The sequence below is a fragment of the Macaca nemestrina genome, chromosome 10 (genome assembly GCF_043159975.1).
Source record: "Macaca nemestrina isolate mMacNem1 chromosome 10, mMacNem.hap1, whole genome shotgun sequence".
In the NCBI taxonomy this organism is placed as follows: Eukaryota; Metazoa; Chordata; class Mammalia; order Primates; family Cercopithecidae; genus Macaca; species Macaca nemestrina.
In genome coordinates this window covers 87,030,803-87,058,037 of record NC_092134.1, presented here as the reverse complement: position 1 = coordinate 87,058,037, position 27,235 = coordinate 87,030,803, and the positions used below count along the sequence as shown (strand labels likewise).

General features: G+C 41.5%; 1 long non-coding RNA gene across 1 annotated transcript in view; it reads left to right on the top strand.

Moving 5' to 3' along the window:
- LOC139356788 (uncharacterized) overlaps positions 1-25,170 on the top strand; it is a 48,760-nt gene extending 23,590 nt beyond the window's left edge. Inside the window, exon 3 of the long non-coding RNA XR_011609216.1 lies at positions 24,570-25,170. This is a non-coding gene — a long non-coding RNA (uncharacterized lncRNA). The remainder of the gene's footprint in view (positions 1-24,569) is intronic.
- Positions 25,171-27,235: the final 2,065 nt, after the last annotated feature.

Here is a 27,235-nt window from a genome sequence, read left to right as displayed (position 1 = left end):
CTTCTTAATTAGTCTAGCTAGTGGACTATTTTTATTGATTTTTTTTTTTCAAAAAAACAACTCCTGGATTTGTTGATCTTTTGAATGTTTTTCTGTGTCTTGATTTCCTCCAGTTCAACTCTGATTTTTGTTATTTCTCATCTTCTGCTAGCTTTGGGATTAATTTGTTCTTGTTTCTCTAATTCTTTCAGTTGTTAAATTAGGTTGTTAATTTGAGATTTTTTTTTATTACCTTTTTGATGTGGACATTTAGTGCTGTAAATTTGCCTCTTAACACTGCCTTAGCTGTGTCCCAGAGATTCTGATATGCTGTATCTTTGTTCTCATTATTTTAAAAGAACTTATTGATTTCTGCCTTAACTTCATTATTTACCCAAAAGTCATTCAGTAGCATGTTGTTTAATTTCCATGTAATTTTATGATTTTGAGCAATTTTCAGTGTGTTGACTTGTATTTTTATTGCACTGTGGTCTGAGAATGTGTTTGGTATGATTTTGGTTCTTTTACATTTGTTGAGGATTGTTTTATGTACAATTATGTGGTTGATTTTAAAGTATGTGTCATGTAGTGATGAGACAAATGTATATTCCGTTGTTTTGGGTAGAACCTTCTGTAAAGGTCTGTTGGATCCATTTGGTCCAATGCTGAGTTACCATCCTGAATATCTTTGTTAATTTTCTGCCTGGATGTTCCATCTAAACTGTCAGTGGACTGTTGTAGTCTCCCACTGTTATTGTGTGGGAGCCTATGTCTCTTTGTATGTCTCTAAGAGCTTGCTTTATAAAACTGGGTGTTCCTGTGTTGGATGCATATATATTTAGGATGGTTAGGCCTTCTCGTCAAGTTGAAACCTTTATCATTATGTAATGCCCTTCCTTGTCTTTTTTTATCTTTGTGATTTGAAATGAGTTTTGTTTGAAAATAATATTGCAACCCCTGCTTTTTTCTGTTTTTCATTTGCTTGGTAGATTTTTCTCCATCTCTTTATTTTAAGCCTATGATTGTCATTACGTGTGAGATGGGTCTCTTGAAGACAGCATACACACCATAGAGTCTTTCTTTTTTATCCGGTTTCTCACTCTGTGCCTGTTATGTGGGGCATTTAGCTTGTTTACATTCCAGGTTAGTATTAATATGTGTGGATTTGATCCTGTCATTGTGCTGTTAGCTGGTTATTATGTTGGCTTGATTGTGTGGCTGCTTTACAGTGACACTGGTCTGTATGTTTACATGTGTTTTTGGATTAGCTGATAGTGGTCTTTCCTTTCTATATTTAGTGCTTCTTTCAAGATATCTTGTAAGACACATCTGGTAGTAATGAAGTCCTTCAACATTTGCTCATCTGAAAAGGAGTTTTATTTCTCCATCACTTAGGGAGCTTAGTTTGGCTGGATATGAAGTTCTTGGTTGAAGATATTTTTCTTTAAGAATGTTGAATATAGGCCCTCTATCTCTTCTGGCTTGTAGGATTTCAGCTGAGAGGTCCACTGTTAGCCTGATGGGATCCTTTGTAGGTAACTTGCCTTTTCTGTCTAGCTGCCTTTAACAATCTTTCATTTTGACCTTTGAAAATCTAACAATTATGTGTCTTGGGAATGATCTTGGGTAGAATCTTGCAGGAGTTCTCTGTATTTCCTGAGTTTGACTGTTGGCCTCTCTAGCAAGGTTGGGGAAATTTTCATGGATGATATCCTGAAATACGTTTTCCAAGTCGTTTGCTTTCTCCTCCTCCCTTTCAAGGATGCCATTGATTTGTAGATTTTGCCTCTTTACCTAATCTCATACTTTTTTGGAAGTTTTGTTCATTCCTTTTTAGCTTTTTTTCCCCCCCTTATTTTTGACTGTCTTGTTTCAGAGAACCTGTCTTCAAGTTCTGAGATTCTTTCCTCAGCTTGGTTTATTCTGCTGTTAATACTTGTGATTGAATTGAGAATTTCTTGTATTGTGTTATTTAGCTCTTTCAGCTCATTAGGTTCTTTTTTTATACTGGCTGTTTTATCCTTCAGCTTCTGTATCACTGTATTGTGATCTTATTTTCCTTGGATTGGGTTTTGCCATCCTCCTGAATCTTGCTGATCTTTATTCCTATCCATATTCTGAATCTACTGCTGTCATTCCAGCAAGTTCGAGCTTGCTTGGTTAAGAGCTCTTGTTGGACAACTGGTGCTGTTATTTGGAGGCTGTAGGATGCTCTGGTCATTTGAGTTACTAGAGTTCTTGCATTGATTCTTTCTCATCTCTGCATGTGGGTGTCCCTTTAACTGCAGTGTACGCTGAGTACAGTCAAATAGACTTCTTTTCTGGATGTTTGCATTAGGCCAAGGCTTTGTGAGCGTCTATTTGAAGCTGACTTCTTGTCTCTGGTTTCAGAGGGGGTTATGTTAGTGAGATATTTTTGGTGTTGAAGCTTTGGAGTGTGATCCAGAAGGTGACACTTAGGCCTATTGGTCAGTTGGTAGACTCTTGCTTGGTTGTGTGGTTCCCCTATGTTTCCTCACAGTTGGAGCTGTGTTCCCTCTTAGTGATCTGAAAGTGTGGATACCTCTCCACCCTTTAGTTCTGGCTGTAGTTTGTGACTTGGCACTTCTGGGCCAAGTTCTGGGGTAATCTCAGTGTTTATATTCCTTCCTCAGCTTAGAGGCCATAGAGGAAGAGATCTTAGTGGTGGTGTGCCCAAGGGTCATTTGCTTGACTCCTGGGAGCTCCACCCCAGAGAGAAGTAGGTTAGCAATCACTCAGTACAGTCAGTCCAAGATGGAGGGTCTGTGCTGTGAGCCCAAGCCAGAGATTCCCTGTCTGGTGACTAGCCATGGAAGGAGGATATTGTAGGACCTATGGGAGACAGTCTGGCCTCCTCTCTTTGGATTAACTGCAGCTTGATGGAGTTGTGGATAAGGCACTTAGGGTCTTTCCTCCTTTATTAGTCTAAGGGTAGCAAGGGTAGTTCTCTGCTGAGGGGTTTTCAGTTGCTCCTGGAGGCTCTGTCCAGGGAGTTGCTGAGTTGGTGCTGGCTTGATTAGCTCTGACAGGAGATGGCTGGAGGCCCAGGCCTGGAAGACCTGCCTGGTGAAGAGATACGGGAACAGGCACCCAAGTAACAGTCTGGCCACTTTTCTATAGGGCTGCTATGGTATGCTTGAGGCCTGCTCCAGTTCCCAGTCGCCTTGGATTTCCCAAAACCTAGAGGTGTCACCAATGAAGGCTGTGAAACAACAAATATAGTAGCCTGTCCCTTCCCCTGGGAGCTTTATCTCAGGGAGGTATGAACCTGTTGTCAGCCCAAAGACACTTGTAGGAAGTGGCTGGAGACCCTGGTTGAGAGGTCTCACCTTGTGAAGAGGAACAGGATTGGGACCCACTTAAAAAAGCAGTCTGGCCACGTTTTGATAGAATAGCTGTTTTGTGCTGGGGGTTCACTTCATCCCCCAGTCACCTCAGGTACTCTGAAGCCCAAAGGCTGGAACAGTTAAGTTGCCCAAACAGCAAAGATAGCAGCCTGCCCCTCCCTCTGGGAGCACTATTCCAGGGGGAATTCAAAGTTCTGTTGGCTGGAGATCTCAGGTGGGAGTGGTTGGAGGCCCTGGTTGGGAGGCTCCACTCAGTGAGGCCCCTCTCAGGTGGGAGTGGTTGGGAGGAACAGGATCGGGCACCTGCTTAAAGCAGCAGACTGGCCGTGTTTCGGTAGAGCAGCTGTTCTGTGCTAGGGGATCTCTTCTGCCCTGGATTGCCTCAGACTTTCCAAAACCTGAAGGCTGGAACGACTGAGGCACTCAAACAGCAAAGATGGCCACCCACTCCTCCCCAAGAAGCTCCTTAGGGAGGTGCAATGCTGCTACTGGTAGCTGGCTGGAATTTCAAGCCAGTGGGTCTTAGCTTGTGAGGTGGTGAGGATGTGGGGCCTGTGGACTGTTCCTGCTCAGCCCCCTGGATCCAGCCTCTTTCCTAAGGGTAGGTACTGGAGTCTAACCTCCGATTTTGCCAGAGCTGCAGCTACTTTTGCCAGAAAGCCCAAGTACCTAAACCTCCACGTTCTCCACACATGCCTGAGTGGCCGTTCTGGTGAGACTCCAGATGGCTCTATCTATCAGACTGAAGACTGAAGGCCCTGGTGGAGTGGGTTCACAAGGAGATCTCCTGATCCAAGAGTTGCAAAGATCTGTTGGAGAAGCAATCCCAGGGTTGCTCATTCACTCACTGCTTTCTAGGACTGGGGAGGATCTCCTGGCTCTGTGCTGTTCCCCAGTGGGCTGTTGTTCAGTGTCCTGCTTTTCTTTGTTTTCTGTGTGTCCGAGAAAACAAAGTACTCACACTGATTAATCCCAATGTGAGTACTTGCATGTTTCAGTTGAAGGCATTGTTTTAACTCGCCCCTCTATTTCTCTCCTGAGAGCCACACATGCTGGCTGCTTCTAGTCGGCCATCTTGGCCACTCCACCCCCACTACATTTCTATGTAGCTTAAGCCTAGTTTTCAATAGGGATTAATGATGTGCCTTGGAGAGTTCCTCTCATCAATTTTGTTTCCACTACCTCTGGGTTGCTTTCATTTTCAGATGATCTTTCTCTTACGGTTGCAATATAGTTACTAGAAACCACAAAAGCCTCCCAAGCTGAAATGCTGCAGAAAAAAATTGAGAGTCTTTGGTGTGGCATCCCCCACTAAAGTCTTACTGCCTCTAACTGGATTATTTGAGTATCCATAAAACTATCGTTATGATCAAGAAAATGTGAAATATTAATTAGATTAGACCTGGTTTTATTCTCTAAGGTTAAAGTATGAACTAGTTTGGAGGAGTGATTGCTTCAAGGGGGACCAGGAGAGGGGGCAATGTATGTCAAGTGATAAAAACAGTTGATGGCATGTGATTATTTTTCCCTCTGCATGCATGGCAAACATTGAGAATCAATTATAATACTTTTTTTCTCATTGTTCCTGGACATGGCTTCAGCAACTTTGTCAACATGGGCGTTAGTCAGCCACTAACAATCCATAGGAGTTGGCAACCAAGATAAACATTTTATACCATCACTAGCCTAAAAGCAGAAAATACATGGAAATCCTTAAGGAAAGGCATGCTTTTACTCACCAGTAAATCAAGGAAAATGCGACTAAAATGATTCTGTAGTAAGACCAAAACTGATCATTGATGAATGGAGCATTTTTAGTTACTCCTTCCTTTGTGGTGTGTGTGTGTATGTGTGTGTGTGTGTGTGAGAGAGAGAGTTTATTATGAAATATTTTGTTTATAGGTTCTGAAAAACTCTCTGAAGTTGTGAGAGAGTGATAAATTTGTTCTTTTCAGGATGGCCATTAAAAGCATTGGGAAATGTTCTGTGATTTCAGTGGCATAATGTGACCAAAATAACTCCTTATTTTTCGACAAGAAAAATGCAAAACATAAGCAAATGAAATCAGATACAAGCAGACTGGCTTCCTTTGAGGGCCTAGTGGTCAGAATTTCAGAAATTCTTCGCCTGAACCCTGACTTTGTGTTACTGGCACCCAGGACTAGCATGTAAATAGCCACCCTTGTGACCAGGGGAGTCCCAGGAGACCCATTCCTTCCTGTGCCGTTCTCCCAAATGCTCCCAGCATTTGCTCACTTAGGCCAGAAATTCCAGAATTAAATATTTATTTTTGTGACTTGAAAACTTTGCTTCTTTGTTCTCCTTTTAAAATGACCCTTAGAAGGACCCTGTGAAGAATGGACCATTAAGTTCTACTGGTCGTTTACAACACTATCAGGAGTGTCAAATCGTCTTTTGAAAGCAGATTTTATTATACGAGAGGTGGAAAAAATGTTGGGGTGTGGGGTACCAAAAAGGGACAAAAGTGTCCAGAAAGAGGAGGCAGAGAAAGCCAAAGACAGATGTGTTTCCTCACTTTGTTGTAATGCCTTAGCTGCAGCCTTGGGGATGTGATTCGAGAACCCCCAAATTTCACTGTGTTTATTCTATCCATCTATTCTATGTTAATTTCACAATATTGTTTACTTGCTATGCTGAAGGCACTTACAGCAGTACAAGGACATAGTTTCTGACTGAAGAATCCTAATTAATCACCTATGTGGAAAAAGAGTAATATCGCTGATTTTGTGTAGTGTTTCAAAAGTTTTCAAGTTAATGATCCTAAAATTACTATATGATTATTTGTACCCTCCAGTCTAGAAAAGTATGTTATTTTCTCAATCACAAATGTATTTTCTCAGTATTCTTTTGGGGTTTAGCTAGTAAGTCAACATGATAATACTGAAACATCTCACTTTGTTGATTCTGTAGTATATTTATACACTGTTCTCAGTCATCTTTACTTTTCTTTCTCTTCTTTCCTCTTTTCTTCTTTTCTTCCCTCTCCTCTTCTCTCTCGAAAAGAACACCACTTTTTGAATATCCATATATAAGTTAATTCAATTAGCTGGCTTGAGTTATATCTACTTTACTGGGTCAGTCATGTAGGCCGGGAGGATGAGTACCATGATGGAGCCCATCCTGGTTGTGGGCCCATCCTGGCCAACCATAGTTACTGTGATTGGCAGTTCCACTAGAACTAACTGGGGATAGGGAGTGTAGTCTCTGCCCAAAGTGGGAGTGTTATTATGAGAAGAAATTGGAAAAGAGACACTGAACACAAAAAAGAAAAACAAAACAAAAACAAAATAAAGGGCATTATCTGTCTCCCCACCCCCATGCCCAGAATGCAATTTATACATCATAGGAACTAACAGCGTCACAGGTAATTTTGTCTTTAAAAAATTCATGAAATACAAGCTAAAGGCTATGAATATTTATTTTTCTGCTGTCCTAAGCCATTCTCTCCTATTCAATGTGGTAGCTAACATGTTCTTTAACACCTAGTGACATTCACTCTGATATAGAGAATAGGCTGTTACCATATTAAAAAGCAGCTTGTGAAAGCTATCACAAAGCATTTAAAGACCACTAGAATAAATAATTAAGGGATCAATTCAGTTCAGCCCAAATATTTGTTGAGTGTATATTTTGTCCTAGCATCACCAGATTAAATTATAAATATATCAGGAAGAAAATAATAAAATGAATAAATGATACACATTTGAAAAGGAATAGATTTGCTAAATGTATCTACAGCATAAGTCTGTAGACTTTGGGTCCAATGCTCAGGAGTGGGGGAGTGGACATCCTCAGAAGGGATGAGCTCTGCACACCCTCACTTGGTGTCTGAAGGAGGTGGTGGTGGTGCCCCTTGGCCACCATCATATATTCTTCCTCCCAGCCCTTCATATGTGGCATGGTAACAAGACCTTACCCTGTCGTAGTTATCACAGGGCTGTTCAGCCAATAAAATGCTTTTCTGTCACTGTCTCACTTGGTTCCACATCACTGCCCTCTGAGGGGGGCAGGAGAACCAACATCAGACCTAGTGAAAGAAGGACATCCAGGAAAGTAAAGTGGGCTGTCTAATGTCACACAGATTATCAGTGAAAGAGCTAGGACTCCAATTGAAGTTTTCTCAGTGCAAGGTATGAATTTCCCCCATGATATCACTATAAAGCTCTCTTTCTCAGGAGAGGAATGGAGGAGAGCCACCTCCTCCTTCCTCGAGTGCCCTTCCTCCCTAACCTACACCGGAGTGGTCTTATTGGAACTCTCTTTCACTCGTTCCTGATCTTCCCTGGCCTTCCAAGTGCAGGTATCATTTAAGGCAGTGGGGCTCAAAGCTCATTAATTGTCACAATTCCCCTGGCGAACTGTAATACCTCTCCTGACTCCTCTTCATCTCTGATAATGGCAGAGTCCTGGTCCCGTCCCAACCCTTTCTTGACTTTGGCTAATATTTTGACCCTGTTTCAGCTTAGGATCTCCAGAAAGCAGACTCTGAGACATAGTTAGGACTGCAAAAGATTTATTGAGAAGTGTTTGTGGTGAAAGAAAAAGAGCAGGATTGGGCACAGGAACCATCAAATGGCATGCAGACCTGATAAAGTTCCTGCCAGCCCAATGGAGAGTCCTGTAGCAGATAACTTGTTAGAGGAGCACTCACTGGGTGTAAATGGCCAGGTCCTGTAGTACTGCCTTGCTCAGTTACTGTCTGGGTGCCTCCTGAGAAGAGTGTGACCTTGGCTTGCAAGCTGAAGAGGCTAACAGCTGGAAGTTGTCTGTTCCCCACAGTCCTGACAGATGAGCAGTGACTCTTCTCTTAAGAGCAGGTCTGAGCTGTACCTCTCCATCCATGCCACAGACATCTTTTAGTACATTGATTAGTGTTGGTTAATTGTTTTATGTTTTTAGGTCTTATTCAATAACTGCAGTAAAACTTTAAGAGTCAAGACTATAAAAAAAAAATCATTCTGCAAAGCAGCCCAGTAGATTTCCTATTAGGTTATTGGTTGAATAGGGGAAGAAAATAATTGAGTGCCTCTGGAATAAAAAGGATGTTGATCTTCAAAACATCCACAGAAGAGAGATAAATATTACCTCTCTTGGTAACTTGACATGTTGCAACTAAGAACAAATGATACACATGAGCTTTATTTAAAATTTAGTTAAGCTGCAAGCTTTTTGGTCTGTTAGATGGCAAATATTTAATGTACTGGTGGAAACAAATTCTTGAGGTTTCTGCTTTGGAAGATGAATAGGTCTAAGCCAGTCACAACTCTCAGATTTAGATTTGATTGACTAATAGGTACAACGTTGCAAAAGGAGCTGGCTGTGTTCTTGGGTGATGGGCTGGTTGTGATGTAGGTTACCAGCCCTTAGACTTCTCTTTGTTTCCATGAGGGCTGCCACAGAACTGGCCCTAAACACTTCTGCAGAACTTTCAAGCTCAGGAAATGAATTCAGGGTCTGATGAGTACCATCAGAAATACATCTTGCAGGAACAGATAGGAATTGGAATAGTTGTGAATCTAGCCAGATATTTTGTATCATCCTTGTGCAGTATTACCACATGTTAAGTCTTCCTGTCATTATTTAGAAGTAACAGCTAAAGCAATCATTCCTACACACTTCATTTTGACAGTGCAAAAGCTTTAAAATATGTTTCCCTGATGGCAAAATATGTTTGATAACCAGAGAGAACTATCCTTTAAAAAGCAGTTTTTAGTGCACAAACAGCTGTCTTCCATTTTTGGCATACAAAGAGAACAACTAAAATGGCTAATCTCACTAAGTATTACAATAAAAGTGCTGACGAAACCTTAACTATATACTTCACATCTTTAGTAGCCCCGTAATTACAGCTCTAGTTAAACACACACACACACACGCACAAAACCATGACAACTTCTAGAGCACATTTAATTGCTATTTGCACTTATCATTGTCATTCTTACCATAGGAGTGTTATACACTGACCCCAATGTCAGTCATTCATCTGTCCTGGAAAGGTAAATGAGTTATTGAATGAAACATCTTTATTTAATGTCATTCCTATTATCCTAGCAGATACTCTGGAGGATAACTAATAGTGCTTGATCATAATTGGGGCTTGGACAACTTAGTAAATATCATGCTGCCATCTATACTTCATTAACTGTCAACCTGCATTGATTTTTATCTTTTCCTGTACAAATAAATGTGTTTCGTGAATTGTGTATCAGTGAAGCAGAAGCCTAAAAATAATCTCCAGGACATTATATTTAGAAAATGTTCATTTAGAAATATGTTTAGGGTTACCAAGGGACAAATAAAGGATTTTTTTTTAAAAATCAAGTTTACCTCTGTATTACTTAATATATTTAGGAATTATTCCTCAAAAAATCATCAGGGCTGTAGGTAAGTTTGCAGTCACATCTGCCTTTCCTAACATGTTTTCTTTTCTTTCTTTCTTTCTTTTTTTTTTTTTTTTTGAGTTTGTTGCCCAGGCTGGAGTCTGTTGCCCAGGCTGGAGTACAGTGGCGCGATCTCTGCTCACTGCAACCTCTGCCTCCCAGGTTCAAGCAGTTATCGTGCCTCAGCCTCCTGAGTAGCTGAGATTACAGGAGCAAGCCACAGTGTTCGGGTAATTTTTGTATTTTTAGTAGAGATGGGGTTTCACCATGTTGGCCAGGCTGGTCTTGAACTCCTGACCTCAGGTGATCCGCATGCCTCCGCCTCCCAAAGTGTTGGGATTACAGGCTTGAACCACCGCGTCTGGCTTCCTATTTTCATTTTTGCGTTTCCTCTTAGAATCCTGTAATGAGCTGGAGATGGGAAAAGGAATTTAAGCTTCTGATCTTTTTTGAGACCCACTGGTGGGACAGTAGGTGTTGTGACCAGTGTCTGTGGTGGCCTCTATAATTCTTAGTCCCACCTCGGACATCCTTGTTGGTTTGTAGCATTAGGATGTTGGCCCTTCCCAGGAGAGCCTGTGGAGCCTACAGCCACATTCCTGCAGGTTGCAGCTGCAGTGCTTAATCCTGTCAGTCTGACTGTACTGAAGACAACATCCTAGGGATAGTTAGGAGCGTAGAGTCAGATGCTGGGTCTCCCACTTAGAAAGTGCATGACCTTGGGCAATTTTGCTTAGCTTTTCTAATTCTTAGTTATAACAAGAATACTACTACTACATCGCTATGAGAAAAAATGAGATAATGTGCATGAAGCTCTTAGCACACTGCCTGGAACAAAGTAAGCATTCAGAAAGTGATGGCTATGTTTATTATTTAGACAAACTAACAGGAGACTCAGACTACAATGCAGCACGTCCGGAAGAATGTTTAGACACAGGAATCTATTCTGGAGAAACTGCTTACATCAAGATTCTTTTAGCTGTAAAGAAACGAAACCTTGTTTGAAACTAGCTTCCACCAGAAGGGGACTGAATGAAAGTCATAGGACAAAGATGAAAGGTAGAGTCAGCCTCACAGGGTGGGGCTGGGAGCTAGAAGACACAGCTGGGGCTCTTCTGTCTCTTCATATCATCATGGCCTTCCCATCTCTGCCTCGGTCTTTGCTTCTGCTCCCTCCTGCCCCATCTTGACCAAATTCCTCTGCTTATTCATCTTGCGTATGACTCCAGTGGCCTTCCCGACAGCACTGATAGCAACTGGCTTGTGTGTGTCTTGATACACAATTTGTGAGGGTCTGATTGGCCCAGCTCATCTGTTTAAGCTGGACCATATGAGTCATAAGCCACTGTCTAGCTAAAGGATTGAGTTCTTTTTGGTCAGTTGTTCATCATGATTCAGTCATGGCCCATGCAGTTAGAGTTATATGGGAGCACAGAGCTGCTTCTTTCAGACCAGTGGACAGAGCGGGTTTTCTTGAGAAGATTAGGAATATCTAGTACAGTTTTCCTGAGAGACTTGACAACTCTGCTGCTGGCAGTTTCAGTAATTTAGTCCTAATAACAAGGACCCAATTGTAGAGAAGTAGAGAAGTCCTAAAAACTGGTAGTGTCTCCACTTCTCTCCCCAAATGTGACTGGTGTCAAAGTAATTGCTCAGCAAAGAAGTATTTCTCCATCTGTGCCTTTCAGGGCAGAAGGTCAGAATGGGAAGGACTATGCCAGATTTTTCCATTCATAGGAAAGAGCAAGTAAAGAGACTGGGGATGGAAATGGGAGGAGGCTGGGGGTAGGAGATAGTTCAGGTGGGGAAGGATGCTAAATCAGTGTGGCTAGCTTGTTGAGGAACTGTGACTCCTCAGAGAGGTCAGAGAAAAGCAGGCGTGGGAAGTCCTTTAGGCTCAGGGAAGCAGCTGACCCAAGAGGGGGAACACATTCTAAATTCCTCTGGCTCAGAGCCCCATGGGCCTGGTTTTCCTCTCTGTTCTGACAAGGGAGGTGGCTGTTTGCCTGGCGGAGCTGCTCACTGCAAGCTGCAGCTGTGCCTCATTCTCCCATGGGACATTGAGATCTCTAGAGAGCTGGACCAAGGCAACATGTTAGTAAAGACGAGGATTCCCCAGGTTTGCAAATCCTGAACCAAACAAGGAGCTCTCCACGTTCTCCCCAAGGAGGAATGGTTTGGAGTCACTGACTACAGTTAAACTGCAAAAGAAAGTCTGTTGCTGTGAAGATATCTGGAATAGGGCCTAGCCCTTGAAGTAATTGATAAATACCTGAAGTCCTCACTCCTGGTCTTGCCCAAAAGTCTTCACATTTTCACTTTGGTTTGGGGAGGTGGTAGCTTGATTATGACAAGATCTCCTCGTCTCATTTAGTTGCCTTTTAGCAAATAATGTGACCCGTTGTGCCAAGTGGATGGGAAGGGAGCTTTTCTTCTTCCCTGGGCAGTAACCAAATGGTCTTGGACAAGAGAACTAGCAATTCAGGTTTCAGATCACTGCTTTTGTACCCACGACAGTGAAGGGAGAGGGTGATGGACAGCAACATGGTGAGGAGGGGAAGTCCATAGAAAGCGGTCGCCGGCAGATTGAAGCATGATAATTAAAGTAACAACAATAATAGGCACCATTTATTTAGCACCTACCATTAGGCCTTTGCACACATTTATTTCTCCACAAGCCCTGCAAATTAGCTATTAAAATATCTGTTGTATAGATGAAGGAACTGAAGCTCAGAGTGATTAAATAACTTGCCCAAATCGAGACAGTGGATAAATTGGAGTCTGAGCCCCAGACTATCTGATACCAATATTCATGGAAGTTCTGCTACCATTCGCTGATTCTCCAGATTGAGATGCTAAAAATAATAAAGAGGATACAAACAATTAAAAAAAGAAAGAAGTTTCACTTAGAGGTCTGGAAGAGAGAAAGAAAGAAGACGAGACTCTAAGTCAGACAGAATGGGAAGAGAGAGGCATAGGAAGGCAGCCATGTTCCGGGATTTGAGTGTAGCATAGATTCACTGAAAAGTTCAGGTCATCTGGGTTGTCTGGGCATGTGGATTTAGGACCCCTTTGCTAGAGAAAAAAATACAGCTCGGTTGGAGGGTGCCAAGAAAAGGTGGAAAATAAATCCATATATTTTCCCCAAGATTGCCTGAATTCCAGAAGAGTTGAAAAGGAGTGTTTTTTACAGTCCAAGAAGAAAAATGAGCAAGAAGAAAAATGCCTTTGGGCATTTTTTTTTCAAAACTAAAAAGCGATGCATTTGTCTTTGCCAGCATTCAAGTAACTAGCAGTATTCTGGATGGGGCTACATTTCAAAAAGCTCTGAGTAGGTGCACAGGTGCAATGCCAAATGCAACAGCTGAGAGGCCACCTCCCCACCCCCCTGGCCCTGCCCCCTGCTCTATCTGCCCCTAGAGCAGCAATGCTAACAGCTGACCTACTGAAACATGCAAATCTAATGTTACATGACAGGGACTAATCCATGTGTGAACGTCTGAAAAGTGAGCTCTTCTCTTTTGGGCACTTTAGATTTTCATTGGAAAAATCATATTGTATTGAGAAAAATGTCTAGAGACATCTTTGTGTTCTGCTAATTAAGTAGGAAAAGTCACCAATTTCTCTATTTCTCAATCTTTACGAAGGGTTCCCCAGAATATAGGTCTCTCCATTAGGAATACAATAAGTGAGGAGAGCTCAGGGACTGAAGTTTTCGTCATAAAGAGTAATATCTTACTACAAAGAGGGTCAGCAAAATCCTAAAACACTTTGGTTTATTTTTAATGGCAAGACAGTCTCTATATATGATCGTGACCCCTCCAACATATGAATTGCTACAAAATGTGCCATGTTCCTTTGTGACTCCAGGGATGAGCTTATTGAGACATGGAGCAGTGTACAATGTGAGGCACATCATTTTCTAGACTATATTCTGTAAAAACTCCTCCCAAGATAAGTTCTTTGAAAAGAAGGTATCACAGTTAAATCAAATTGAGAATTGCTCCATATAAAAAAGATAATCTCTTGCAGGTTCACGGTGTGCCCTCTTTTCTACAGGGCCTAGACCAGATCTCAGAATTCTTTCAACGTAGTGCTCTAGTAAGCTCTACTAATTGACTGGTTTTGGTAGAGGAATGAAAACTATTTACCGTCCTTTTTTTCTACTCTGGTCTAGTAAGTTTAGAAGCACTTAAAAATTGAATGAGGACAAAATCAGGGGCTGCTCTGTGGCTTAGGACACCAAGGAAGCTATGAAAGAGAGTGCTAGCCCTTTTGTCTAAAGTCTTGTGTGGGAGAGTGTTATTTACCAACTGAATCTATAATAGTAGAACTTTTGTTTTGATAATGGGTTAGATAACAAAATACCTTTGGGTGTTCCTGGGCACAGAGAGAGCTGGGCTTCCTAGCAAAAGCAGTTGGCCAGGAGACAGGTAGACAACCCAGCAGGTAGTACTGCTACAGAATGCAATGTATGAATACAACTTTTCTCCAGGAATTGTATGGAACACTGCCACATCAACACACTAAGGAAGAAAAATTACATAATTATGCCAATAGATTCATAAAAAGCATTCGACCAAATCCAACACCCATTCATGATAAAAACTCTCATAAAACTAGGAATAGAGGGAGAACTTCCTCAACTTGATAAAAAATATCTACAAAAACCCTACAGCTAATACCGTACTTCACGCTGAGAAACTCGAAGCTTTCCCACTGAGATCAAGAACAAGGCAAGGATATTCCTTCTCACCACTGCTTTTCTTAATATCACATTGGAAGTCCTAGCTAATGCAATACAAGAAGAAAATGAAATAAAAGATATATGGATTGATCTAGAAGAAATTAAAGATTGCTCACAGATGATATGATTGTCTACGAAGGAAATCTGAAAGAACCAGCAAAAAGTAAACATAAATAAAAATCCTGGAACTGAGTGATGATAGTAAGGTTGCATGATACAAGGTTAATATTCAAAAGTCAGTTGCTTTCTTATACACTAGCAATAAACAGATGGAATTTAAAATGAAAACACAATACCATTTACATTCGCATGCAAGGAAATGAAATACTTAGGTATAAATCTAACAAAATATGAACAAAAGCTCTATGAAGAAAACTAAAACTCTGGTGAAAGAAATCACAGAAGAACTAAATAAGTGGGGAGATATTCCATGTTCATATATGAGAGCCCAGAAATAGACCCACGTAATACAGTCAACCAGTCTTTGACAAAAGCAAAAGCAATACAGTAGAGCAAAGATAGTCTTTTCAACAAATGATGCTGGAACAATGGATATCAATAAAAAAAAAAAAAAAAGAATCTAGACACAGTTCTTACACCCTTCACAAAACAAACTCAAAAGAGATAACAGACCTAAAAGTAAAATGCAAAACTCTAAAACTCCTAGATTAACATAGGAGGCAATCTACGTGACCTTGGGTTTGGCAATAATTTGTTTTTTTTATATACATCACCAATGGCATGATCCATAAATGAAGGAATTGGTAAGCTGGATTTTAGTAAAATTAAAAACTTCTGCACTGCTAAGAAAATGAGAAGACAAGTCACAGGCTGGTAAAAAATATTTGCAAAATACATCTTTGATAAAGGACTGTTATTCAAAATATACAGATACATTTTAAATTCAGCAATAAAAAACAAACACCTTAGCTAAAAAATTGGCCAAAGAACTTAACAGAGACCTCATCAAAGAAGATATACAGATGGAAAATATGCATGTGAAGTGATACAGCACATCATATGTCGTCAGAGAAATGCAAGTTAAAACAACAACAGATACCACTGCACACTTATTTAAATGTCTGAAATCCAGAACACTGACAACACTAAATGCTGGTAAGGATGTGGAGCAACAGGAACTCTCATTCATTGCTGGTAGGAACACAAAATGGTATAGCCACTTTGGAGGGCAGTTTGGCAGTTTCTTAGTAAACAAAACATACTGCTACTGGACAATCTAGCAATCACTGTCCTTGGTATTTGCCCAAAGTAGCTGAAAATTTATGTTCACACAAAACTCTGCATAGAGATGTTTATAGAAGGTTCATTCATAATTGCCAACAGTTGGAAGCAACCAAGATATCTTTCAGTTGGTGAACAGGTAAATAAAATGTGGTACATCTAGGCAATGCAATATTGTTGAGTGCTAAGATGAAATGAGCTATCAAACCATGAAAAGACATGGAGGAATCTTAGATGCATATTGCCAAGTGAAAGAAGCCAATCTGAAAAGGCTACATGCTGTGTGATTCTAACTATACGGCATTCTGTAAAAGGCAAAACTATGGAGATAGTAATAGGATCAGTGGTTTTGAGGGGTTAGTGGGGAGCATGGGGTTAATAGAGAAGAGAGGATTTTAGGGCAGTGAAACTACTCTGTAAGTTGCTATCATAATTAATTCATATCATACATTTTTGAAAACCCATAGAATGTATAGGACCAAGGATAAACCCTAATATGAACTATGGACCTTGGGTGACAATGTAGGTTCATTGATTGCAACAAATGTACCACTCTGGTGGGGGAAGGTTGATAGTAAGGGAGTGTGTATGTGTGTGTATAGGGGACGAGGGAATATACGGGAAATCTCTGTATTTTCTGCTCAATTTTACTGTGAACCTAAAGCTTTTCTGGAAAATAGTATATTTAATAAAAAATCCTATCTATTTAAAAATATAATTATTATTCTCTCCTATGCATTCTTTGTCCTGTTTTCTCATTTCTTTTTCTAGCAATCCTACTAGTCAGGTATTGAACTTCTTAGCTTAACCTTCTAATTTTATTTCCTTTTCTTTCCATTTCCCATATTTTTTGTCTTTTTGTTTTACTTTCTGGGAAGTAGCTCATTACATTCCAAAGTTCTATTGATTTGTTTGCTGTAGTATTTTAAAATTTCCATAATAAATAAAAAACAAATCTGAGTTTTTTTTCCCCTCACTCCCTGTGTCCCCTGACACAGATTCTGTTTTTTATTTCATGGTTGCAGTATTGTTTCTTATGTATATATGTTGATGTTTATCATGGTTTTATTTTTATGTTTCATCCTTTTTCCTGAAATATCTGGGGTTCTGTTAAGTTCTAGTTTTTAATGTCTATTTATTGTTTACATTTCAAGCTTTCCTCCCATGTCTGGAGTTTTTGTCTCTCCATGTATAGTTAAGAGTGAGGCACCATAAAGCTGGCTGGGAACTAAGTTCAGAGTATTATTGTAGATGATAGTGATGGCAGCTGCAGGCTGCCTGGAGAAGCCACTGCTATCATATCAGTGGCTGCAGGGAGGGTGCAGGGAGGAGGTGGACAGCCCTCCTGCAGCCCATGGCACTGGGGGCTACTGCTATGGGGCTTGGCTGGGTTGCCTGCTGGTGGGGGAGCAGTGTGGCAGGGGAGCAGTGCGGTTGGGCAGACGGGGGCCCTGAGGTGAAGTTGGGCTTGGGGTGGTGCCATATTTGTGCATGGAGTGTGAGAGCTGACCCTAGGGCGTGGAACTGGGCTCATGCTTTGGAGGCCCAGGGTGGGAAGTGGGAGTGGTGCCTGCTTTGGGGACCTGGCCAATGGTGCAACCACTATGCCCACCCCATGAAGGGCACCGGGTTCCTGTACCTCAGGAGGAGGCTGTGTTCAAGGCCATCCAGCTCTGTGTCCCCAAGGTCCATCCCATTTTGGGGTGACTGCCGAGCCTGACACTCCCAATGGCTGGGCCAGGGCCTCAATCCGCTAAGCCCTGGGCCACCCCTGAATGCTGGGGGAATCAGGGAGCTCATGGCAATAGGGCCCCTGCTCCTGATGCTGGCCAGGGCATAGCAAGCACTTGGAGTGCCCACCCAAGGCTGTTAGGGGGTGTAGCTGTGGCTGTGTGCCCACTGAGCTGGAGGGGGCTGGGATCAGGCAGGAGCCGTCCCCCCACTCCCTGCAACTCCCGACCTCTGGGTAGCTGCAGCCTCCCAAGTCCTGGTTGTGGACTGGGCCTCTTGGCACTGTTGGGGGCTCAGGAAGGCCACAACCTTGCCCTTGCAGGTCCTGAAGTGCCTGCTCCCACTGCCTGGCCTCTCCCCACTCCCACTATCCTCTCAGGTCTTGGAGAGGGATTGGGGCTGAGCCTGGGCACTGTCACAGTCTAGCTGGGTGTGCGTGTGCTCAGGGAAGTGCTGACGCAACAGCCCCCTGCTGTCTTGGCTCCCTCCGGACTTTGAGCACTGACAAGCTTGAGGGCAGGGAAACTGAGGGGGTCACTGAAGGCGGCAGGGAGCTGGCTTGCAGTTGCCCGTTGGTGTGAGCAGCCTGGGTGCCATGGACAGTGGCAGGAAGCAGACAGGCTCCTGGGTAAAATGGTGTGAGTCCTCAGTGAGGCCCCACCTTCAGGCCAGGGAAGGCCTGAAGGCTGGGAACTGGGCTGCCAGTCCCACAGACTGGAGTGGGGACTTGTGGTGCCTTTTCCAGGACCTCCCATGGCCACCCATGGACTAATTGGCAGGCACTCCTCTGAGGCCCGTAAAAACCCTGGGCTCAGCCAGAGCAGAACAGATGACAGAGAGACAACAGGACGACCAGCTGCGGAGAGGAGCTACCCTCTCTTCTAGGAGCTGAATACTTGTTGGGAGACCCTGGCTGTGGAAAGGAGCTACCCACTGTGGTTCCCTTCTGAGCTGTTCTGTTGCTCAATAAAGCTCCTCTTCCTCTTGCTCACCTTCTACTTCTTTGTGTAACTCATTCTTCCTGGTTGCAGGACAAGAACTCGTGAGTGGTGAGGTTAAAAGAGCTATAACACAAACAGGGCTGAGACATGCCCCTGGCTTGGCATGTTGCAGGTGAAGAGAAGGAGAGAAGAGCTGTGGCCCTTTGGTGTGCCCAGTCCTGGGAGTTCCCTGAGCCAGGGCTGTGACTCCTTCCTTGGGGCCCTGGTGTCTCCAAGCTTCCAGGTGCCACCATGTTTCCTGGTGCCAGCCGTGGAAGCTGCTGGTGGTTTGTCTGGTCCAGTTGTAGCCTGACAGAGAGCCAGTGCCCATGCTGGCACTTGGAGCTGCCTGTTCTACTGTAGCAGCTGCACAGAGGTTTCCAGCCAGAAAAGTGATGACCCAAAGATCCAGTAACCATAGGACAGAGAGTTAGCTTTTCTGTTAGTTGGGCCGCAAATACTAGTAAAAATGGCTTTGTAAGTATGTGGGTTTATTTAGTTTTGTTTATTCATAGAAGGATTCTCCAATTTGTTACCTTGCAGGTATCAGCTTAGTTGCCAGTGTTCTGATGGGGGTTGATGGTGGTGGGGTCTCTTCTTTTTATTTACAGACTTTCACTCAACCTCCCACTTTTAGTCTCTTGGATCATCTTTAGTCTCTGTCTTGACCTTTTCTGGGCTGGGCAATTCCTTGTCTAGGAGGTTCTCTGGTTTATTTTCTCCAAAGAATGAACCATCTATGTTTTGGTGGGTGAGAAGGAATAGTCAGTGGGGATTGGGCATCTAATCCCATGCAGATTTGAAGCCAGTCCTTTTCTGCTCCATATCTCATCTCCACTTTCTGTGGAACTCTTTGGATAAGATTCTGGAGTGATTTTTTTTTGTATCTAGATAAAATCCCCAGCCGTAGAGACTGAGTTTCAGTTTTTTTCTGTTCTACTAAGGCAATCACCATGCTTTCATCTACTTTTCATCTTGAAAAAAAAAAAAATGGCATTGCCTACTCTAAAATTCTCTTTGTAACTTTTCAATTTTTAATAGGAGACAAAGAAGATGAATGCATGATTTCAGTCCACCGTGTTTAGCCATGGATAACATACTTTCAAATCTATATAGTTTTTAATGTCAAGGGAAAATGCTCAGTATGTGAAAAAATTAAAAGACAAAACTGTGAAAGAAAACATACCAAGGTTTATTTCTAGGCTGTGAAATTATTAGTGATCAGTTACTATTTTGTTTAAAAAATCTTTTCTGCATTTGCTAAATTTTCTGTAATAAGTAGATAGGCACTTTCATAAGAAAATAACTTAAAAATACACTTAAAAATCTATACTGATGCTTACATTAGCTCAACAAGGTCAATTTTAATTGCAGTGACCTGAAGAAGGAAAAAGTGTTTATTTTCTTCATGCCAAATATTGAAAACCTTTTAAAATAATTAAATGTATGTGGTAAACAAGCTATAATTTTTCTGGTAAGAAGTGGTGAATTTTCTTTTCACTTTTAATGTGAATTCAATTTCTATAGACAATGGTTAGCAATATATATTTTAACATTATATAACTGGTAGGTATTAAAGATCTAATGTGAGAATTTACTCCATACAGTATGGTTACTTTGATATTAGAAGGCGCTTTTCAATGCCTGCCTGTAATCTAAGAGTATTCCACAATGGGCTGTAGGAAATACCAGCTCCATCTGATTCTCTGCAAAGAAATGTTTGCAAATTGCTGCATAATATTTTACTTTCCTGGTGAAATAATTCACATTAGGGAACTGAAGCCTTGGAGTATACTGTGGTAAAGAAACGTGGCCAATTTTATCGGTTTAACTACATTTGAATAAGAGTTTTTGAAACTTATTTTGACTGTGGAACCTTTTTTCCCCCAACAATATCCCTCTCTGTAATCCTGGCCATTATCATTATTATTGTTATTATTATTGCCACTTAAATTTAAACGTCAATGTTTGATTTATTTCAGGCAATAATGATGCCCTTTAAGCAGAGAGATTATGAAGCCACACTTAACTTTTCTGGTTTGGTAGATTCAAACCATTCAATTTGTTTAATGACTGAGTAAAGTAAAAGTAACTATGTTGGATAGGTCCTCCATTGCTTTAGGCAGGAAACAGGAAAATATTTTACTGTTCTTGTGTTGGGGGATGGAGTAATTTCCTCATTTTGTTTTCCTTTGTTTTTGGATAAGGCTTAGAAGGTCATTGGTTCCAAGTTGTTTCCCAGCAGCCATGGCATTTTGTAAAGCCTGAAGCATCTTGTGGGAGTGTGTTTGCTGAAATATATCTGTAGGTGCCGTTTTTTGTCAAATTGTATGGCTGGAGCCCTGAGATATGAGGGTTTATTGTCTAATTTTCAAGTAAACACAATTTTAATGAAAGCAATCATTTAGGGATTTTCTTTAGCACATTTGCTTTGTATGTCTGGACTCCTTTTATTAAAGGAAATGGGAAAATAATTTGGGAATCTAAAATAAATCAGACTTTATCTGTTGATACTGTTAGACTGGACTATCTGAGCATAAAAATGGTGGGATTTACAATAAAATAAATTGCTTGGAAATAATTGGCTCTTCTAAAGCAGGTTTTCAAAGCCTCACCCTCTAGGTAGTCCTTTCACAGTGGGAGGCCACTGGGTTTATTGCAAAGGTTGAGCATCTAGACAGACAGGTTCCAGTTCCACTAAACAGCTCTGAGATATTACTGTTGGTACTATTAATAGCAACTTTTACTGAGGGCTTAGTGTATGCTAGTTATTGTGCTACAGGCTCTACATGTATGAGCTCTCTTAATTTTTACTACACTGCATCAGAGAATTGGACTAGAAGACTCCTCATCTTTCTTCCAGCATTAAATATCTCAGGAAATACGTCTCGGCTTCCAGACCTTTGTTTCACTCTGGGGAAATGGGGAAGTCAGGAAGCAAAGGAATCTTATCCTCACTAAAAGGGGTGTGTAGACAAACTCAAGATCCTGAGTTGGAACTCAGAACCATTTTCCATTCCAAACCAATACATAATCTAGTATAACATATATTATAATCAGATGACTTAAGTGGCCTTTTCTGGTGGCCCAAATGTCTGCTAGCTATTAAAATATATAGCATTGTTTTCTTGAATCATAGTCTGTTTGAGTTGGGTAGGGGAAGAGGTGGCTTATATTGGTTTGTCCTGGGTTTGACAATGTAGCAGATCAACTTTATCAGTCAAGGGCATTGTGTACCCCCACATAGTAATGCCACCATCTGATATAAAGTGTTCGGGGTTTTAAAGGTGTCCCCTCACCCATCATATCGTTTGATTTCTAGTCTTCAATATGGTATCATATTGCTATGGTCTGGAAGATAAGAACTTCCAGAACATGATTTTGTACCATCTAAGTGCACGGCTGTACCACCATGAAGCTGACTCAGCCAGAAAAGGTAAAATCTACTGACTTATTGTCAGTTCTGCCTTAGCAGACTGAAAACTTTCATAGCCTAATGGCTAGATGATTCTTTCTCTGTCTCTGCTTGGCAGCAGGGATTCACAGGGCCATTCTGTCATGAGGGTAGCTGGGCAGGCAGAATCCTGTTTATGTATTTTAAACATGAGTTATTTCATCTCCGTGTAAGAAAATTGGGCAGTGTGTGTCACTCCCAAGTGGGTCACTCCCTCTTCTGATGTGCAGGCACCATAGAACTCACCATCTATCCTTCATCTTCCTAAAAAGGTCTCTTACAAAACACTCAGCAGGAGCTTGCAGAATTCCTAGGAAACTGAGCTGGATGTTTATTGAACTCTGTTACTTTTCTGAGATCATCTTTTTTCACTGTCAGCGTTTGACTGGTTATCTCCTGAAAGACTACTGGAAAGAATTCTTTGCTCAGTTCCTATTCGGGTTTTAATGATGTCTTTCTTACTTACCCCGTTAGGAATTGTTAATAACTGCATGTTAAATAGTTAACCAAATAAGAAAGATAAAATCAATCAGTGTTTAAATTACATCTGCTGAGTTTAAATCGTTTAGTAGGTAAAGGCTTCCTTATATGTCAGATGTGAAGCCTTATCAGAAAGATATATTTTTTTCAAGCAGTTTCAATATAAAAGCAAAATACTTTGGCAGTTCTTGGAGATTGGCTGGACCATTCAGTTTGAAGCAGACAGATTTACTAGGAACCCAGATCATACAGACAAGGGTTTATAGAGATTCTGGCACCTCTAATAATCACGAAAAGGCAGCCCTACACAAAATGCCAAAGTGTAAACAGAGGGACTGTGACAGGGCCTCTTACAAGGCTAAAGAAATCCCACAATCAGAGATCTATTATTTTGGCTTATGATTTTGTCAACTAGTAAATTGTAAAAACCCTGTGTGAGAGTCAGCCTTGTGAGTTTATCAAAACCTTTCCTGGGAGCAGCATTTCATGTTGATGATTAGGATAAAACTGGACAGCTAGGGCTGGAGACAGGGAATTAACAGTGGTGGGGTCAATGGGGGGAAGAGGGAGGGAAGGCTGAGAAAAGGCAGCTGATGATGAGCGGAAGCCTACAGATAAATTTTACCTATTTGGTTCATATCTTTATTAGACAAATATTTATTGAGAATCTACTGTGTGTGAAGCACTTTGTTAAGGGCCGGGGAAGAAATAATTGGGCTTCTGGAAGTTCTGACTGTAGGGGAGACTACCCTGTCAACAGGTAGTAACGGCACTATGTAAGAAGTATCACAGATGGAGCAGGCAACGAGAAGGGGAGGATCCCAGAGGAGGATGTGTGTGTGGCAGGGTCACAGGGAGCCATCCCGAGATGGTGATGTCTGAATTTGTTCTTAAAACATAAATAGGAATGTTTACCCAGATGAGAAGCCACTGTAGGCTGAGAGACAGCCTGGGCAAAGGGCATTGACTGAGAGGCAGCCCAGTTGTATTAGTCTGTTCTCACAATGCTATAAAGAAATACCTGAGACTGGGTAATTTATAAAGAAAAGAGATTTAATTGGCTCATGATTCTGCAGGCTGTACAGGAAGCAAGGTAGCATCTGCTGGGCTTCTGAGGAGGTGTTGAGAAACTTACAATCATGGCGGAAGGCAAAGGGGAAGTGAGGCGTCTTACAGGGCAGGAGCAGGACCATGCGCATGGAGAGGGTGCTACATGCTTTTAAGCAACCAGATCTCACTGGAATTCACTATTGTGATGACAGCACCAAGGGGGGATGGTGTTAAACCATGAGAAACCACCCCCATGATCCAATCACCTCCCACTAGGCCCCACCTCCAACACTGGGGATTACAATTGAACATGAGATTTGACTGGAGATACAGAGTCAAACCATATCACTGAGCAGAGGGCGCAGGCATAAGAAAGAGTTTGCATGGGGCTTGAGGCTGAAACTCAGGCTGAAACACTGTGGAAGACCCTCTTCTTTAGGGAGTTAAGACTTGATTCTGTAAGCAATAGGGAGGTCCTAACCAGGGAAGGGACCTGACCACATTTGTATTATTGAGAGATGGCCCTGGTCACCGTGAAGTTTATGGATTGGTGGGAGGGAGTGCATAGAGACTGATCACGGGGCAGCGGTGCACAGTTTTGACCATCTCGTGTTTCTGGGCACGTCCTAGTGCTTGAGAGTACCCTACAAAGAGGACTGTGTAAAACCTGTGTCTCTATAGCTTGCAAGAACCTCATGCAGATATTTTCTTGTGTCTGCATTTCAGATGTTTGTTTTTTAAACTGTAACTCAAAGCCAGGAAGACCTGTTAGCATCAGGGAATGCAATGATCTAAGTCTTGGATAAGTTAGATAGGATTATGCATAAGTGCTCTTGTTTGTATATTCCTATTGAACATATTGAGGATATTATTAACTCATTTGAATAGCCCATCAGCACAAGAACTAATAATAAGGTAAAATTTTGTTAAACTCGAGTCAAAAGTAATTGCTATCCTATTACTGAATCATAATGTTGGTATTTTTAAAGGTCACTTTCAAAGGCACCAAATGATAGGCTTTAACTTTACTAAAACCTTGGTCTCAACATGAAGCCTGTGTTTTAGAGGCAGTTTCACAAAATGGTTTTATGTTTGAACCCAAAAGACACACTGATCTAAGGTCCCCATTGTTTTCAGAAGGAAGACAAATCCTACTGAATCCAAGAGCTCTTGCTGTCCCTTTTGCCCTCACATGAAACGTCTTTGTGGCTCAGACTCAGTAAGCTATGGACCTGTGGACCCTGGTGGCAGTCACACAATGTCAAGGGTAAGGCGCAGTAATGTTTCAGAGGGAACAAACTTGCAAAAATGAAGACAGAAAGGCAAGCCAGATCTTCTTACTTTGATTGTGAGATAAAGTTCCAACAGGTGCTGGGACTTAGGTCAAAATTATTAATAGAATGGAAACTCTAATGAGAATAGCAGAGTGATGCTGGGAGCTAAGACATGGCTAGCAAGGTCTACGCAATCTCAGATGTCATGTTTTTCACAGGGTCTTTCCTGGTTCTCCAGCTGTGATTTTCATTCTTACTTCATTTATATTTCACTTCAGGCAGCAATTTACTGACTTTGAATAATATTTGATGTATAGCCATCAATATGTTATAGGTCTAGAAGTCAAGAACTTCCAGAACATGACTTTTTATCATCTGATTGCAGGACTGTGCCAGCGGACTCAGCAAGGAAAGACTACATCTAGTGACTGACTACTCCGTTACATCTACCCATGTATTTTCTTATCCCCCATCTTGTGCAAGATGGAGTTTATGTTGGAGTTACATGATAAGTCCCTGGAGGATGGGGCACTGTGTTGTTCACATTGGTTTCTGATAGTCCAGGGTCTTCTATATAGTAGCTGCTCAGTACAGGATGGCTGATGAGGAGTTGGCTTCTGACAAGTTTGATTCCTGCTCTGTGCTCACAGCATGTGACCTGCCTGAGGCAAGGAGTTTAAGCCCCTTTAAATCTCAGATTTCTTACTGGGTTTCTTCCATTAAATAAATTAGTGTATTTTTTAAACCCCAGTACCTAACACCTAATATGATTACTACTGTCTACTATTTAATAATTGCCCATTATTATTATAATTGTGCAAATTTTATTCCATTTTGTCACATCTGTATTGGATTACCTTATTTTTGCAAAATGGGATCAAAGTACTCTAAAGAATTAATAACATACTAGATATAGCATGAGTTCAAGAGACTACAAAATCATGATTATAATAGCCAAAGAAATGTTGAAAGAAGGAAATGATTTTTTAGGCAAGCTGACAAGTTCACTGGAGTCACACAGAGTCCCATCTTAGACAGTTAGCAATAAAAATAATACTGCCTATTTGCATCTTTCAAAGCACTTTCACATTTCTCAAAGTCTCATTATTTGATGGCTGGCAAGATCTGAATTCTCTAGGGAATATCTACAATGTAGTTGACACACAGGCGATTTTCTTGGTGTCTTTGACTGCTAGAAACAAGGGCATTCTCAGTCTGAGCCTTAGGCTCCCTGTGCAATTTCAGAGAGAATCTACTTTTCTTCAATCAGTCCCAATGCTTTCTCAGAATATAAGGACCACAGAGTGATTAAGAAAGTGGGTATTATTTTCCTCCTCTTTCTAGGAAGGGAAACTGAGCTCAAATATGTGAAGTAATTTTGGTAACATTACATGGGTCATATGTGAAAAGGCTGGGATTTGAACCCAAGTTGGTCTTACTCCAAAAGCTAGCTCATAACCAACAGGCAACACTGCCTCCCCTAATACCTAATGCCAATCACCAGCTGGATGATGTGGGCAAGTCATTAAATCTCCCTGAGCTTTGCATTTCTCATGGGCAAAACTGAGATAACATCTATGTTACAAGGTAGTTGTGAGAATAAATTTAGATGACATTTATACACAAGTATTTCTACCTAAAGTAGTCAGACTCTGCTCCCAGTTTCCCATGACACCAATATCACAAAACAGCAGGGGACCGTGCACTGATGGCCCATGTGCATCTAACTCCCAGCTCAGTGTACTGCACGGAATGGGTGCTCAGTAAATGTTTGTTGAACAAATTGAATCAGCATTTATGTTAACCACTTGCAATGCAGCCGGGTACAGTTTCTCACTTCAAGAAACTCAGTTCTAAACAGAAGGAGAAGGATAAGTATATAAAAAATGAAACAATGTAGAACATGAATGAGGAGTCAAGAAGATTTCTTGGAAAAGAACTCTGAGAGCTGAGTCTTAGAGAATGAGTGAGAGTCAGTAATGTAAAGAAAGGAAGGAAATTCGCATGTTCAAAGACATGTGGACAAGAGGGCTGTTTTAAGAAGCTCAGATGGCACTGGGAGAAAAAAGTGCATAGTGAATGGAAATGGGGTGCAGGGCCTTGAAAGTTGTGCTGAGGAATTGGGTTTGCAGAAATAAGGTGTGGAGTCCCTGAGCGATCTTAACTGAGTGTTGGGAGCACATTTCTATTTTCAAAAATTCACATTTGGGAAATGTGCAGAATGGTGGAATAGGAAGAGGCTGGATATACCAGTAGAGTTAAAAGGTTATAATGGTAGTTCAGGGAGGGAAATATATGGGCCTGAGCTATTAAGGCAGTGAGAGAGAGGAGGAAACAAGTTCAGCTGTGTTTAGGTGGTAGAATTCACTAGACTTAAGATCGGGTTGGCTACAGGGAAAAAAAGGAGGAATGATGTCTAAGGTAGCTGACAATTTTGAGCAACTAGATATATGGTGGCTCCATTAATAATAATAGGTACCATTTACTGAGTGCTCATTATGTACCTGGCATACTGCTAAGTGCTTTGCA